The sequence below is a fragment of the Pinus tabuliformis genome, chromosome 1_2 (genome assembly GCF_031772625.1).
Source record: "Pinus tabuliformis cultivar Carrire ecotype Pingquan chromosome 1_2, CPIR1, whole genome shotgun sequence".
Lineage (NCBI taxonomy): Eukaryota > Viridiplantae > Streptophyta > Pinopsida > Pinales > Pinaceae > Pinus > Pinus tabuliformis.
The window spans coordinates 599,696,271-599,712,425 of NC_142298.1; the positions used below are offsets into that span (position 1 = coordinate 599,696,271).

At 36.9% G+C, this 16,155-nt stretch overlaps 2 pseudogenes; both read left to right on the forward strand.

Moving 5' to 3' along the window:
- The first annotated feature begins 9,386 nt into the window (after window positions 1–9,386).
- LOC149207070 (uncharacterized) lies at window positions 9,387–9,987 on the forward strand (annotated as a pseudogene).
- Window positions 9,988–10,506: 519 nt separating this feature from the next.
- LOC149207071 (protein CHUP1, chloroplastic pseudogene) overlaps window positions 10,507–16,155 on the forward strand; it is a 65,699-nt pseudogene continuing 60,050 nt past the window's right edge.

Below are 16,155 nucleotides of genomic sequence, written 5' to 3' on the forward strand. Positions count from 1 at the left end.
TCCTCTATGTTTCCATTCGTATCTGAATATAATATGAAGGTAAAATTTCATTAAAACATATATGCAATGCAGAAAATTAATGTAGAGGGGGATATTAAAAAATACTTGCACCAATAATCTATTTCTTGGAGGCCTTTTTGTAGGATTTCTTTGAGGAAAATTGTAAATCTGCAATGCATATATTGGGATGTTAAATGTGGGTTTTTAATTATGTTTTGAATTCTCCATTGGAAGTGGTTGTCTGAATTGGAAGGAAAATTGGTAGGCATGATCATGTGCAAGTCATTCCATTTAGTATCAGCTGCACTGAGAGCGAAAAATAATGTCAGACTTCGTATTTGTGTGATCATGTTAGTCAGCTTAGATCATCGTTTGTTCCAGAAAGACCATGTTCCTCATAGGCCTGAACCGAATCGTATTATTTTCTCAGGTAATTTTGAATCTGGAGAGACACAAAGACACTGTTGTAGGTCTGAAACCGTAGTTGGCAAGTTGTTCTCAATTTACTTCTTCACAAAAACAGTAGCAGTTGTTTGGCTACAGTGGCACATTAGAATGTTATAAATATAGTATCAGAATCTTAGGTGTTTCCCAAAGCAGTTATCATGGTAGTGCAACAAGTGCAAAGCGTATTCATGCATCTCAACTTTTGTAATTCTTGGTTGCATGATCATGGCAATGCCTGTAGGAAAGAGTGTAGGGAATGCCATGGAAAAGAGGCCTACGGTGTTGTATTCATTCATAGTTGCTAAAGATATTGGAGGCCAGTCAACTGAGCTTGTTGAATTTGAATCGGTCAAGTGCAAATAATCACAAATGCGCTCAAGTTCAGTACACGAATTTGGGAGTATTGGAACAAAAGAAGAGGTTTTGATTTCTAATGGAGGTAGCATGACATTAGTATCATAAGTAGAATCAATATTTGTTTGAAGGGGTTCAGAAGAGGAGGCGGTTACACTATGGAGAAGAGAAGAAAAATCTGTAGGGTGATCTGGTAGAGCAGAAATTGCAGATGAGCTGAATTGGACATCACTGTAGTAAGGGTCATTTTTTATTTTGTATTTAAGTGTTGCAAGGACACGTGATTTGCAAAAGAATAATTCATAAGACCTTTCAGATGGACTGTTCCTTTTCATAATGAGGATGTCTAAGACATAAATCATTCAGGGTAAGTATTTGGCAATAGTAGTGATGTCTTGAGGTAAGCTAATTGTACGACCACTATATTTGTATTGACCACCATGGGCATGAGTGACTTGTAGAATGGGGTTTATATGTGCAATGAGCATTTATTCAACTTGTGTTAAATGTTGAAGGACATATGGTTGTTCACTAGGGTCCATGCTGTTCAGTTGAGAAAAACGATTGGTAGAATTAGATGATGCACAACGAAAACAAGAAAGGCTACCGTGTAAAGTATTGTTTTCATTCCTGGGTATGATTCTTTTCATATTGTGCAAACATTCATGGTAGAAAGTTCATCGACCCTTTGTCGAAAGCGATGATGTTCTTCATTAAGGGGAGGGTTATATTGGATTTGATGAAGGTGAGGTGGGTTCGTTTTCATAGTTGGGAGAGCATTTGAGGTGGGAAGGGATGTAGAGGAAGTAGTAGGGTTGTTGCAGTTTTTATAAAGAAGTCACCGACGTCCATTTATTGTATCCTTGTGTTGTGCATAAAGAAGACGGCGCCATTCGTTTTTATCCACATTTTGAGTGTTATTTGAAATATCTAAACAAGTACAAATAATTATTGTTAGTTTGAACACATAACCAACTTAGAGTGACTCATAAATGAGTTTTGCATGTATGGAGAATGTATTACAAGTTTTAGAATTACATTTTTTTTATTTGAACCTCGTTGAAGTATAGGTAGAATAGGTAAAATAAAAAACATGCAATTCATAGACACTAAATGAAGGGCTAAGAATGATTTGACATTGTTGCAAAGCTTGATATATAGGTTACATAAATTTTGAAATGGTAAATATACATATGGTGAAAGTAGTAATTAGGAGTATTACAAAAATATATGTTATTATGGCATCTATTATTGACAGGAGAAGAGAAATATAACCAATTTTTTGTTTTCTTCTTCTTCATTTTTTTCAACAAGATTGAATGATAGCATGAATAGATTAGCAAGCAACAAATCAATGTATAGCCATGTAAACAATGAACGGAAAAAAATGAATTAAAGTCTTTACAAATGTTGATATCTATATTATGTAAAATGCAAAGGGGTAAACATGCATATTTTGGAATAACTGAAAAATAGTTTTTGCAGTGAATGTGTGCAGCACAACAACATGGGTGTAATTTACAACAATATGGAATAAAGAGCTATGTGGAAATGTCAATTTATGTACAAACAATAGTGTTTGAAGAAACCCTGAAAAAATTTCAAACATGGCGAACAACAAGTCATTTTGAAGTGGACATTGCTTGAATGTCATTGAGGGCTTCTTTGCATGAAGAGGCATATTGAATTTATTCCGAATTAATCAGTATTGGTTGCAAGCGCTCGACACCATTGACATAGTCTGTTTTAATGGAAAATGTTAGCAGGAAGTAGCGCCCTGAAATTCGGCCACAAATTTCTTTAAGATCAGTTGGTTCGATAGAAAGAAGGAACAATTCTTTTGTTGTGATGCCCTTGAGATCATTTCCTGCATCATTGAAAGATGTGACGTTCTGTAGGTGCCCGGTGTGTTCATGCAGCTCAATTTTAAGTTTGTAATGGTAGTCACATTTTGGGAAGTCATTGTTACACTTTGTACAATGCCAAAGATTGTTAGATTGCTCCATAACCATTTTCATGCATTGTTTTCCATTGAAATCTAATGGACCTGCAAGAAGGTAGAAGTTGTCCATGTGAAGAGCAGTTATCATTGCACGAACTGAAACCCATATTGCTTTCTCGGAGACTTGCATGCAAGCAATTTCATGAATCGTCTTTTGTGCTAGGGAACGTTTCGAAGCAACACCATAGTTTCTACTCAAAGATGGAGAAGAAGAGCTATAACCTATTTCATGGAACCATGCATGTAGTTGATGAGTTTCTTCAAATTGTGGATTTATGATGAGAGTGCTCGTTGATATCGTCCCTATTGTGGTTCCATTAAATTTAGATACATGACCTCCTTTGATTGCAAGGATTGGTGGGTTGTCAAAAGAGTAGAATTCAACAAGGTTTTGTCCTATAGAGTCACAATGATCTCCCCATAATGTTACATCAATGCTAAAACCCGACTTGTCTTTTAATATGAGTGTTTTCCTTAATGTTTCAGTTCTGTCTTTTCATCGAATTGTTGATGCAAGTGAGGTGGAGGTAACAACACCAATGACATCCACATTCGTATTTGGACTTGCATTTTTTATTTCAGCAATAGTTTTGAAGTGAAAGCTCTGATAAGGAAATGTTGGATCATCTATGGAACATGGATTGACAGTGGAAGCAACAAACAAGTAAATTTCCCATTTGTTCTTGAGGTGGTTGTAGTTTGGGTTTGCTTCTTTAACTGTTCCATTTGAAACAATGTACAGCTGACCAACTTGGATTAGACTGTAAAGAGATTCAGCCAATTTAGCAAATGCAAAAAGGTGGATCTATTCTTTATCATGATTGATAAGGTCAAATCCAAAAACTTTTCGTAAGCCTCACACGTTGTTGTAAGTCTTCAATGTTGTTTTTGCAGATGCTCTACCTTGGATTGACCAATACTTTTGGTAGGGATTGAGCGCCTTGAATGGAATAGTTGTAGTTGTCATCGTAATTAGTGGAGTAACTATAGAGGGCAAGTTCTCTTGTGCTGATGAAGAGCTATACTGGGATGTACCTGCATTTGCATGTAGTAGTGTTGATGAGTCCCTGGTTAATGTTGCTTTATGCATCACAACTTCAAGCTCAACCACTCGGATGGACCTTATGTAAACAAATGAGAAATGAATTAATGAAGATTCCATTTTTGTTTTTTAATTTTGTAATGTAGGAAGAGTATAGAAGACAAAAAATAAAAGAGGGTAAATTCAAATGTTGGGCCTTACAAGGAGTTTTGAAGCACTGTGCAAGCTGCCTTTTTAAGTAGAATTATTGAGCCAATTTGGATGTCTTCAGATGCAACTTGTGGGATATATGTAGATAGTAGCAAAGTCATGTGTTGATGTGTTCCATCAGATAGGGTAATGTGGAAGTGTGAGTATTTAGTTTTTAATGAGGTAAAAAAACCAATATCGATTATCTGGAGTATTGGTTGAATCTCAGTGGAACCATTCAACAACAGAGGAGTGGCATTCGTAGTCAAGGCTGCTCCATAATATTAACAGAGGGTAATCTTTTTTCCGTGATAGTAATACCTGTAATTCATCGAATTCACCAAGTTGGAGTCCAGCACAAAATTCTAATAAAGAAATATGTGATGTGAATGCGGAATGTAATCTAACGAGGATAACTTTTGATGGTGAAACAATAATAAGGGCACAAGATATGAGAGTGACATGTCATTCACACCACTATTAAAGACGAGCTGACCTTGTAGCACAAAAATATTTAACATGCTTTTGCATAAATTAAAATTGCTTTACGTAAATTCCATGCGATGTATGTAAGGTATGTGTCTAAACCTTCTAAAAATTGTAACGATATTTCTAAAACTCTTATAACATGCTCAGAATCTGCTTAAACATGTTGACTGATGGACAACTATGATTTGTGCATGTGCCCAACACATGTTAAACCAAATACATACCATTATACTTGCCTGATTGATCTTCTTGCACATGTTGGGAACATGGATGAGGCAAAGAACTTAATAAACAACTTACTACATGAGTTGGTGAGATTGTCATTCACATCACTATTAAAGATGGGCTGACCTTTTAGGACATAAATTTTTAACATGTTTTGGCATAAATTAAAAATTCTTTATGTAAGTTCCATGCTATGTATGTAAGGTATGTGTCTAAACCTTCTCAAAACTATAACATATTTCTAAAAATCTTATAACGTGCTCATAATCTACCTGAACATGTTGTCTCATGCATAGCTATGTTTTGTGCATGTTCCTAGTACGGGTTAAACCAAATACAAACCACTATAGCCACCTGATTGATCTTCTTGCCTGTGTTGGGAACATGGATGAGGCAGAGAACTTAATAAACAACTTACTAGATTGATATCGAACCATATAACATTGGAACTTATTTAATTCTCTTAAACATGTACGCTGCTGCTAGAAAGTGGGAGGATGTAGTAAAGGTGAGGAAATGATGAAAGACAGGGGGTCAAAAAGGAGCCAAGATGTAGTTGGATGCAAACCAAAAAGAGGGTGCATATATTTGTGGCAGCAGACAGATCCCATCCACTGGTTGGCAGAATCTATCCCATGTTGGAGAAATTGCAATTGTAGATGGAGGCTGTCAGATATGCGAATTCCTTACATGCCATGGAGAAAGAGACTAAGGAACTTGCTACTAAAGCTTCATTTGTCTTTTGCTAGCTAGCATTTCCCATTAGTAGACCAAGCCTAGTGAAAGCATTTGGAGGGCATACAAGCCTTGTTGAAGGAGACACAAAGACTAATATATTATCCTTCTAGATTCTATAGTCTGTATGCATTGACAAAAGGATCAAATCTCTTCATCACCCTTTTCCATCCCTAATCATTGTTACAAAGCTGCAAATCTATTCTAAGAGAGTGAAAGAAAGCAAACTTATATAGAGAAATAATAGGACCATTATAGAGATGACCAATATCATGCTTAAGGGCATAAATCTTTCAAAAAACTTTTGTGCTGAAGCTACCTATACACTTGACATAAGCCCCAGTAAGGATGTGAAGATCACCCTTGAAGAAGCATGGAATGGTAGAACACAAGTAATTCATTCATAGAATATTTAGTTGTTGAAGAATCCAAGCCATAAATGTTCCTCTAGATCATAAACTAACTTGCAAAAATCTCATAGAAAATTTTCTAAGCTGTTTCCTCGCCACCTCCTAGAGGCTAACTATTTTCAACCTAGAGGGGGTGTTTCCAGCCTTATAATGTGGGATGAAAACAAACCCTAAAAAATTAAAAAGCACATTGCCGATAAAAAGAAGCTCTAAAAGTTATGTTTTGTCTTGCATCTTTGCACCTTTCTTTCACTTTTTAAAATTACATGTACTACAACCTAGATAGTTGTCACCATGACCTACTATCACCGTAGTGTGCATACAAGGACAAGTAGCTGCATATTCTAGAAGAAATCAACCCTTAATAGTAGTGGAGTTCTAACAAGGTGGGTGGCTTAGACTAAAACTTTCTGAGTAACCCTAGGTTGTAGGAAACTCCTAATGATTATACACGTAAATGTATTCTCTTCAATTTTTAAGAGCTGAGTAAGCTTTCTATAAAGCGTTTATATTATGGCATAAATCTACAAGCCAAATTTTGGACATTGCATGACATAATATTACTTGGGAATCATACATAATTCCAAGTTTCATGAAACTTAGGTCATAAGAAAGAAGAAATAAATCAGCTACTATACCATGGCATTTTGAAGACAAGTAAATTTTCAGAACAACATGCAAAGCTACACTCAGAAAATCTAAACATTAAGACTAGTAATTGTGAAACTGATTAGCACCTCTGAAGCCAGTGGAAATCAGAACACCAAATCTGCAAACACATCACTCTGAAGATACAAACATCAAGTACAAAATTTGTACCACTCAACTTACCACATGAGCTAAGATGGGCTAGCCTTTTAGCACATAATTTTTTATCATGTTTTGACATAAACTAAAAATTCTTTATGTAAGTTCCATGCTATGTATGTAAGATATGTGTATGTAGTTGGATGCAAACCAGAAAGAGGGTGCATAGATTTGTGGCAGGAGACAGATCCCATCCACTGGTTGGCAGAATCTATCCCATGTTGGAGAAATTGCAACTGCAGATGGAAGCAGCAGGGTATGTGTCAGATATGCAATTTGCCTTACATGCCATGTAGAAAGAGACCAATGAACTCACTACTAAAGGCTTCATTTGTCTTTTGCTAGCTAGCATTTCCCATGAATAGACCAATCCTAGCGAAATCATTTGGAGGGCATACAAGCCTTGTTTAAGGACACATAAGGACTAATATATCACCCATCTAGATTATATAGTTTGTATTCATTGACAAAAGGACCAAATCACTTCATCACCCTTATCCATCCCTAATCTTTGTTACAAAGTTGCGGATCTATTTTAAGAGAGTGAAAGAAAGCAAACTTATATAGAGAAATAATAGGACCATTGTATAGATGACCAAGATCATGCTTAAGGGAATAAATCTTTCAAACAACTTCTGTGCTGAAGCAGTGTATACACTTGACATAAGCCCCAGTAAGGATGTGAAGATCACCTCTTGAAAAAGCGTGGAATGGTAGAACACAAGTAATTCATTCAAAGAATATTTAGTTGTTCGAAAATCCAAGCCATAAATGCTCTTATAGATCATAAGATAACTTGGGAAAATCTCATGGAAACATTTCTAAGTTGTTTCCTAGCCACCTCCTAGAGGCTAACTATTTTCAACCTAGAAGGGGTGTTTCTAGATTTCTAATAGAGAACAATCAATGTGGAAGCATTAATGCTATGGAACTGATTGTAAAAAACTTATTTTAATATTTTTAATAAGACATTTTGTGAAATGTTGGTTTACCCAAACCCTTTTTTTTAAGAGTGTTGACATCTTTGTTTATTTACAGAAGTTGCATTTAACTAGGAATATAAATCCTGTCAAATGGCATAAGCAGCATAGATCTGCAGTCGAGAAGTTTAAAAATCCTATCAAACAATATTTGTACTCTAAAGAAAGAAAGTTGCATTCATTGTTCCACCAATCTTTCTAAATGATTATCTCGGGGTGTCAAATATGTATAGATCTATCAAGTGAGCGTTCTCTCCAAAAATATGTTTTCACTGTTTAAAGACAGATCAAATTAGATGGAGTATAGGAGATTTTCAATTGTCACCTAAGAAGAAGACCCTTCTATGCAAGTCCTTCCCTGTTAGTTTTTTTTTTTAAGTTGAGTCCAAGGATGAAAGTTGTTTAAGTTTCAACATCTCCTCTGCTTTGCTGGTGATATAAACCCCTGGAAAAATTTTGTGGAAGACAATACTAGTGCAAACGTCCACCAACACTCAGCAAAGCTACAATTCAACTAATAGGAAATCAGCTCTAATTATTGAGTTGTTTAGTGTCGTCCTTAATTGTCAGATTTGTTACTGATCACACTTTTGATTGTTTAGGATAACATCCCTCAAGGATTAAAGTTGTTTAGATTTCAACAAACTCCTCAGAAGAAGACCCTTCAGTGCAATTAATTCACTGTTAGATTTTAACTTTTCAGTTGAGTCATTGATGAAAGTTGTTCAGCTTTCAACACTCCGCTTTGGTGACATTATAAACACCTATAAAAATTTTGTGGTAGGAAACACAAGTTCAAATTTATTCAACAATCTCCTCTGCTTTGCTGGTGATATAAACACCTGGAAAATTTTTGTGGAAGACAATACTAGTGCAAAGGTCTACCAACACTTAGCAAAGCTACAATTCAACTAATAGGAAATCGGGAAATTGGTGCAAACTACAAGTGCATGTACATGCTTCGACTATATTTTTGCCCCCAACCTTCAAAGATCTCTAGACTCACAGAACTGTGTTGCATGGAAGGAAAATATATAATGAGGGAAAATCACATAATTAAAATTATACACTTGCATTTCTTCACTTTTTTTAAGTGTAAACTCCATCATTCTACTATAGGGAACAACATTATTTTCTTCTGCCTCCCATATATATATATAGAAAATGGTTTTCAAAAGTTTGAATAACATTATTTCCACCCATACAAAAAGAAAATGGTTCCGAAAACTTCAACAATTATCCCTGTATGCTACAACATACTATAAGATAAAAATGTTTGTTTAATTATAAAGTTCTGTCATCAAATTCTAATTTTTCAAATATATTATCATGTAAATATCGGATGGTCCTAGAGCTGCCTTCTGTCATTTCAATCCTATGGAGCTCTGCCTTCTGTCATTTCAATCCAATGGAGCTCTAATTTAAACAGCCTACATATGTAGCATAAAGTGGCACGACGGTAACCTATCTGACAAGTGTTATAAACGTGTCGATGAGAAACAGAGTGTGAGAGAAGAAGGATCAACATGGAGATTCATCACGTGACTTCCCACCATGTTATTTTTCTATGAATCCATCCTCTGCTCATTACTTGCAGCATTCATCCCTCAACTTCTGAAAAAATTAGGGAATACAGGAAGATAAACGGTGCTTAGCCTTGGTGAATTCAACTGTATTGATACAGTTGACTAAAATATACAGTGAAATAATCACTGGTAATTTGAATATGGCTGCAGATCTGAGATGGGGAGTTATTAATGTGGTGGTGTTGGTTATCTTGGCGGGTTTTCCCATGACCATATGGCAGGCCACTTCAGTAGAGTCCGATCAGAACAAGGCGGATAAATTAGCAGAAGACAACAAGATTGGATATGTAAAGGAGAAGGTCGGAGAGGCTATGGAAACTAGTGAGAAGGCAGTGGAAGGTGCAGGTACAACATCGTGGGATACATTCAAAACTTGGGCCAACGTGGCCTCTGAGAAATTGCCTAAATCCTTCAGTTTCAAGAATACGATAGAGCCGACTTCCTAGTAAGACCTAGAATAGAAATTTTATATGGTCATGTTTAATTTCATTTAAATGCACAATTTCATGTTAACAATGTACATTATGGGATTGATTAATTTGATTGCAAGAGTTACTGATCATCTTTTGATATTGTTGACAGTGATTCTCATGGTACAACTGAAACAGTGAAGGAAACAACAACCAAGGGCTATGAAATTGGAAAGAAGGTAACCCAAGATGTTATAGACAATGCAGGCCAGGCTGCATAGAAAATAGGGAAGAAGGTGTCAAGGAGTTGAACAATCTAAAAAATTTGAATGCAGGAGATTGTTCGCTAAGTGAAATTCCTTTTGACACTGAATTGGCAGATCCGAGAGGACACAGAATGATGGATTCTTCTATTACACCATGTACATGCTTCAACTATGTTTTTGCCCCAACCTTCAAAGATCTCTGGACTCGCACAATTGTGTTGCATTGAAGGAAATAACAGGGGTTTCTGGTCTTGAAAAACGTTAATTGTTGGATATCTGTGGTTGTAAAAACATTAAAGAGATGGCAGGGTTAAATGATTGTAGAAGGTTGAATTCTATGCTTATCAAGTGTGGATAAGCATTTTAAATAGAAGATACTTATAAATTTTTGCATTTAGCACTTACCTAAAGGGATTTAGCGCTCCTTCTCTGGTCTTGCATTTAGCACTTACCTAAAGGGATTTAGCGCTCCTTCTCTGGTCTCTTGAGCACTGAATGAAAAACTTCTGAATAGAACAACCACTGAAATTTGAGCACTGAACGAACAACTTCTGAACAGAAAAAATGAGCACTAAACAACCGAACTGTAAGAGCAGACGACAGCATAATTTCACTGTTATGGCATCAGGTCATGGAAGCAGTGTTATGGCATCAGGTCATGGAAGCAGGTCGTGCACAGCAAAAACCGAGTCGTGCATAGCAGAAACCAGAAGCGTTGTTATGGCAGCAGGTCGTGGAAGAGCAGAAATCGGAACGGTTTTGGAGAGGGAGAAGAGGTAGAAATAGTTCAAGATATTTAGCCAGATGTTAGAGAAGAGCAAAGAACAGATTTCAATCAGACCATATGGTCTGGGAGAAGAGGTAGAAATAGTTCAAGATATTTAGCCAGATGTTAGAGAAGAGCAAAGAACAGATTTCAATCAGACCATATGCCAGACCATAGGCCAGATGTCAATCAGAGAATCAAAGTGTAGACTACTAAACTGATTCAAAAGAAGGCCTATTGGCCTAATTAATATAAATGCAGCCTAATTAATATAAATGCATATTCCTAATTCTACATGTTCTTTTAAAAAAAAAAAATTAAAAAATATATATGTTTATATTAAAAAATATAATAAAAAAACTTTATCCCATGCAACCATTCTACGGATTATGCACTAATGAGATCTAGGTAGGCCAGGAATCCTACCTGCTCTACAATGAATACACCATCGAAGAATTGTTTATCTTATTCACCATGGGCAGATTCACCTTGTCGACTCGAGCACCAAAGATTCAGGAATTTGTATAGGGGTCAACTTAGATGAGGTTGTGGCCATGGACTGCCATTTTTGAGGGTGTGGCAGGCTCTGTTGTTCTGAAGAATGGTCATGTGTCGAATATTATTTCAGAAATTCGGTCAATGATAATAAGATTGGATAAAAGAGCATAATCCTTAAATGGAAACCCTGATAATATTGTTGTCCTTGGAGCTCAAGTCCGACGCATGGCATATGAGAGTCTAGTTCTGCATAAGTTCCAATTGATGATTGGGCATATCGGGAATTGATTGAGGGCTATGGTTTTGCCTGTAAAATACCGTGTAACGCAAACTTTTAGATTTGGAATATGGCACATTCGTCCTCTCTAACCATAGTTTCTCCGAACTCATAGCAATTGCTTCGGAAGTTAGGCTTGGCTATTTCTGTTCTCTTACACTGCAAAGGCTCCCCAACACTGTTTCCTGCGAAATTAGCCAGTCGGGTTGTCCACACACTCAAGTGCTGTCGCTGGCAAGGGAAGACGACAAGGATATGACCTCAAAGAATCAGTCATAGTTAGAGGCTATTTCTTCATCCAATTCATTTGCAGTCTGGTCCTCTACGAATTTTCTATGTTCTATCCATAGTATTCTCTAGCAATTTGCAGGATTTTGGATGCAATACGAGATATTTTTCCTCTTATTGTCGCTGACAATTGAAGTTACAGTTGCTGCAAGCTCCGATTACATGTTGCTAGAACTGACGACATGTTGTTGGAGTTGATAGACCAGTGACATAGTATCACAAAGTGAAGCTCAAGTGATACATTTTTCATTTGTCAAAAGAGTTTAGCTAATCTCTTTTATTCGTTAAATAAAGTTATGCCATATTGGGATTGAAATTATCATATCTCATGTTATTGTTTTACTCGTAACATAAGTGAAAGTGCATATACTATAATTCAATAGAATAACATAGTTCAAAACAGTGGTTTTCGACTTTTTTTCGATCGTTAATTTAATTATGTGATTTTGTTATATGTTGATAGGTTTTGCTGTGCATTGGGCTGCAAAAGCATCATTTTAAAGATATTTTATGAGATCCTTATGTGATCAATAGGTCAATTGTATAATTGACCTCTAGATACACTTAATACCGAGATTATACTTCGAGAGGTCAAGAAGTGTCAATTCTGCAAATTTCGTCAACAATGATCAGAGGTAATTATGTTTTAAATGGAGGTCAAGCGGTAGCTCGAGTTGTGGTGAAAGAAGCATGGTGTCTACAAGATTCTAGAGTGGATGTGAGTGTTGATGAAGACCAGTTAGACATATCTGATTTATATGTGAATTGTATTAACCTTTGTAATCGTAAATTTTTATTGTAAGTGTTAGCGTTAAAGACATACTTCGAAATAATGCATACATAAGTAAATAGGTAGATTTGGTTTGTTGAGTAGTTGGGTTATCGAGATATTTTCTCAACAAACAATATCTTAGTTTAGAAATTTTTGGATCTCATAAGCACCATATATACTTGATGTAATTGTGTGATTTTGTGTGTAATAGAAAAATTGTTTCATGTGTTCTTTTTGCACCATGTCTACTCCTTCAATTTCTAAATATCTATAAGTGTACAAATTCTTATTCATAAATTAAAAAGCTTATACAAACACCTTACTTTTTTTTTTCAGAAGGAAAAATGTTGCTTCTATTATAAATAAAAACAGTACATATACATGGTTCATAGCATCATCCATCCAGTCAAATATGTGCTGGCATATAAAGTTCCAGAGTATTATCAAACTTATATAAGACTATCCAGTCAGGTAATAAAAACTTAGATATTGTCCAAAATTAAGCATAAAGTCGAAGCATAATTTGAGTACTATGGAAAAACAAAATTTGCAACATATTGTAAAAAAGATAGAAAGCATCAGAAAGAGTTGTGGCAATATAGAGACCCGCATGTGGGGAGACATGGTGCTCAAGGTAGGAAAAGCCAACCCTCCTCTAGGATCCTGTTTTCAACTAGATATCTGTATTGTATTTTACCATAATCGCAGCTCAGGCCGGCCTTGGAGAGGCTATCAGCCTTTGTGTTGCCTTCCCTATATATATGCGTGATGGTGTATGTGATAAGCAAGCTCATGATGTGCTTGATCCTCCTGAGCCATCCCAAAAGGAGGGGAGGGTAGAAACCAGAAGTCCCTTTGATGTCATCGATCAATGCCTTGGAGTCCCCATATATATTTAGAGAGTTAATGTTTTTTTGTGTAGCGAACCAGAGTAATCCCCATAAATCCATAGCCTCTGCCTTGGTGTTGGATCTAGAGCCTCCATGTCACCACAAGTGATATTCAGTAGTCCAGTCAATGTGGAGCACTGCACCACACCTGCAGATTCCCAATTGGGCAACACCATCAAAGAAGTCAGTAGGGAGAGTACATTCCACAAGCCTCATCCTGTAGGATCGGTCATGTGACTTTACAGTATCTGTGGAGGTGGCCTTCATCCAAGTTAGTACCTTGTATATTATCCAGGAGAAGTTAGAATTACATTCCTGTTATAGACATTTTTGTGCCTCGCATCATGGAGCATGGAATGTCAATAATTACAGGGATCCTCAGTCCCTAAACATGTTGTTCTTACCCCTAAAAGAACAAGGTCATCAAACAACCGCACTTCCAATCAGTTCTCCACCTGAAAACACTTCAAAACAGGCTTATTTTGGATCATGTCAGCTGCTTAACTGAGCTTCTGCGCTGTAATGCAACTATCCCACTCTGTACCTGCGCTGGAAGTCAAGAGTAATGAAGGCTACCTGCGCTGGGCGAGATTGGCCAAGTGGCACAGTCATCCTGCAAGGTGTCAACTGCCCAGGAAGCTTCCAAACTGACACTTGGTTCATGAGATTCGCCCTGTGATGAGTAAGAGGTACTTGATCACCATGTGTAACCAAGGATCTCCAAGTGGACTCAAGAACTGAAGATTAACTGAAGAGGGAGAGGACACAAGGCAGCTTCATGTCAGTCTCAAGCTGACTCATCCTCTCTTCTTCTATCCTATATATAGAGCTCTTCTATGAGGTCTAAGGAGGCTGGAATTTTGTGCAAAGCAAGGAAGTGCTGTTGGTTTACAGTTAGAGCTATTGGGTGATTGCTTTTATAGAGGTGAAGAGGAGATTTCTTGCTGCTGGGGAGGTGCTGCTGGATTGGAGCCATTGATGGTTGTAACCTTCTCAGAACCCTGTTACTTTTATCAATAAAGCTTTGAATGTTCTCCTATATACTTGTATTGCATTGATGTATTGTATTTACTTGTATATTTGATTCACTCTAATCCATGCATCAGTTATGAGTACATGTATCTTGTAGTTTTCTTCTCTCTGTTGTGCAGGATCTGTGTGTAGCTGGACCGGCAAAGGGAGCAAGGAGCTGGGAACAAGAGACAAAGAGAGAGGATAAGGATCGACAAAAGCGAAAGACACCGGTTGGTTAATCTTTTCTTCCTTCTCTCTGTACTTTCATAAAGGAAAACATTAAAGCTTTACTTTCAGTTGTTGCTAAAGACTGTCACCTTTAGAGTAGGGATAGGGTCATCCGAGTCGGATACTTTTCCCCACAACAAACTGGCGACTCCGCTGGGGAGCCTAGTATCTTGTTGGTGTTTGTAGTATTTTGCTATTCATTTCTTGAAGAAAAGAGTACCAAATCGAAAAGCTTTTGACTATATCAAAAGCGAAGTAGAGGGACTGCTACTCTTGCTCATTTACTGAGCAAATTCAAGATTTAAAGAGCTTATCTACAAAAGACTCTTTACTCTTTGTGATAGATCTTCATCCTCTTGATCATCCCTTAGCCTGTACTTGACCCATAGCTTTTTATTTCAGTAAAAACAGTGCATTTTCGAGCTTTTTATTACCCGGAAAACTTTGTAGACGTAACTCTCGTGTCCCAGAGCAGGCTGTCCACAAGCAGTCTGCATTACAGCGCAGGTACTCCCTTCGGGAACTGCGCTGAGAGTCAAACTGACAGACCAGAGCCTGCGCTGGTCCAGTTAGCCTTTGTCTTGCTCAGTTTTCCCATTGTGTCTCAGCCCTGTTTTCACTGATTTTTTGCTAATTGCTTGCTGGTCATTGTACTTGTTGTAAACCACTTCTCCTTGACATTATTCCGCCTCAGTTGTGTGATGAAACTGTGAATGTTCTTTTTGTATTTCTTGCTTCAGTTACAGTTTCCCATTGTGAAAAGCGAACCAGTATAGCTGTGACCTCTTAGATCCTGAACTGTAAAAGTGTCTTTGTGATCTTAAGAGCTAGTTTTATTACTGTTCATGGCTGTTTGAGTTTGTTTGTTTTTCATCTTATGGTTTGAATTCGTATATTTTTAGTGTTAAAACAAGTACCTGTAAGGTGTCTTTTCATGTTAGACGAAACTTGTTTGTTTACACTTCAAATTGAATTCGAAAATTATACAACAATTTCCTTTTGTCTACATCAACATTAAGGGAAAAGAAAAGAAATACATGCATCTTGCATTTGCATTTTTGATAAGTTTGTGTGTCTGATCTAGGAGAAAGTGCATTAGTTTGTGCTTTGTGCTCTGTGTGGAAAGATATTGTTTTTCTCTCCCCTCAGTAGTTAGGATTTTCAAAGCTAAAAAGATTGTAAAAGCTTGCTTATCATTTTAGCTGCATTTAGGAGTTTGTACCAATACATCTCGTGGTGATCCTGAAAGACAAACTGATAAACAAGATCAACTTAAAATATATTGAATGAATCTAAAAACGCATTGTAACATAATGCTCACAATAGAGGTCTAGGTAGAGACATGTTCCGGCGTCGTTAAACGTAGTGACTGTCGATCTCTACGAAGGTGGGTGATTCCTCCTGAGGGACGATAGCACTAATACGGACTTGTGATCCCGCGTACCGTCGCGTATATTGGGAGACCCCTATAGGCAATTAT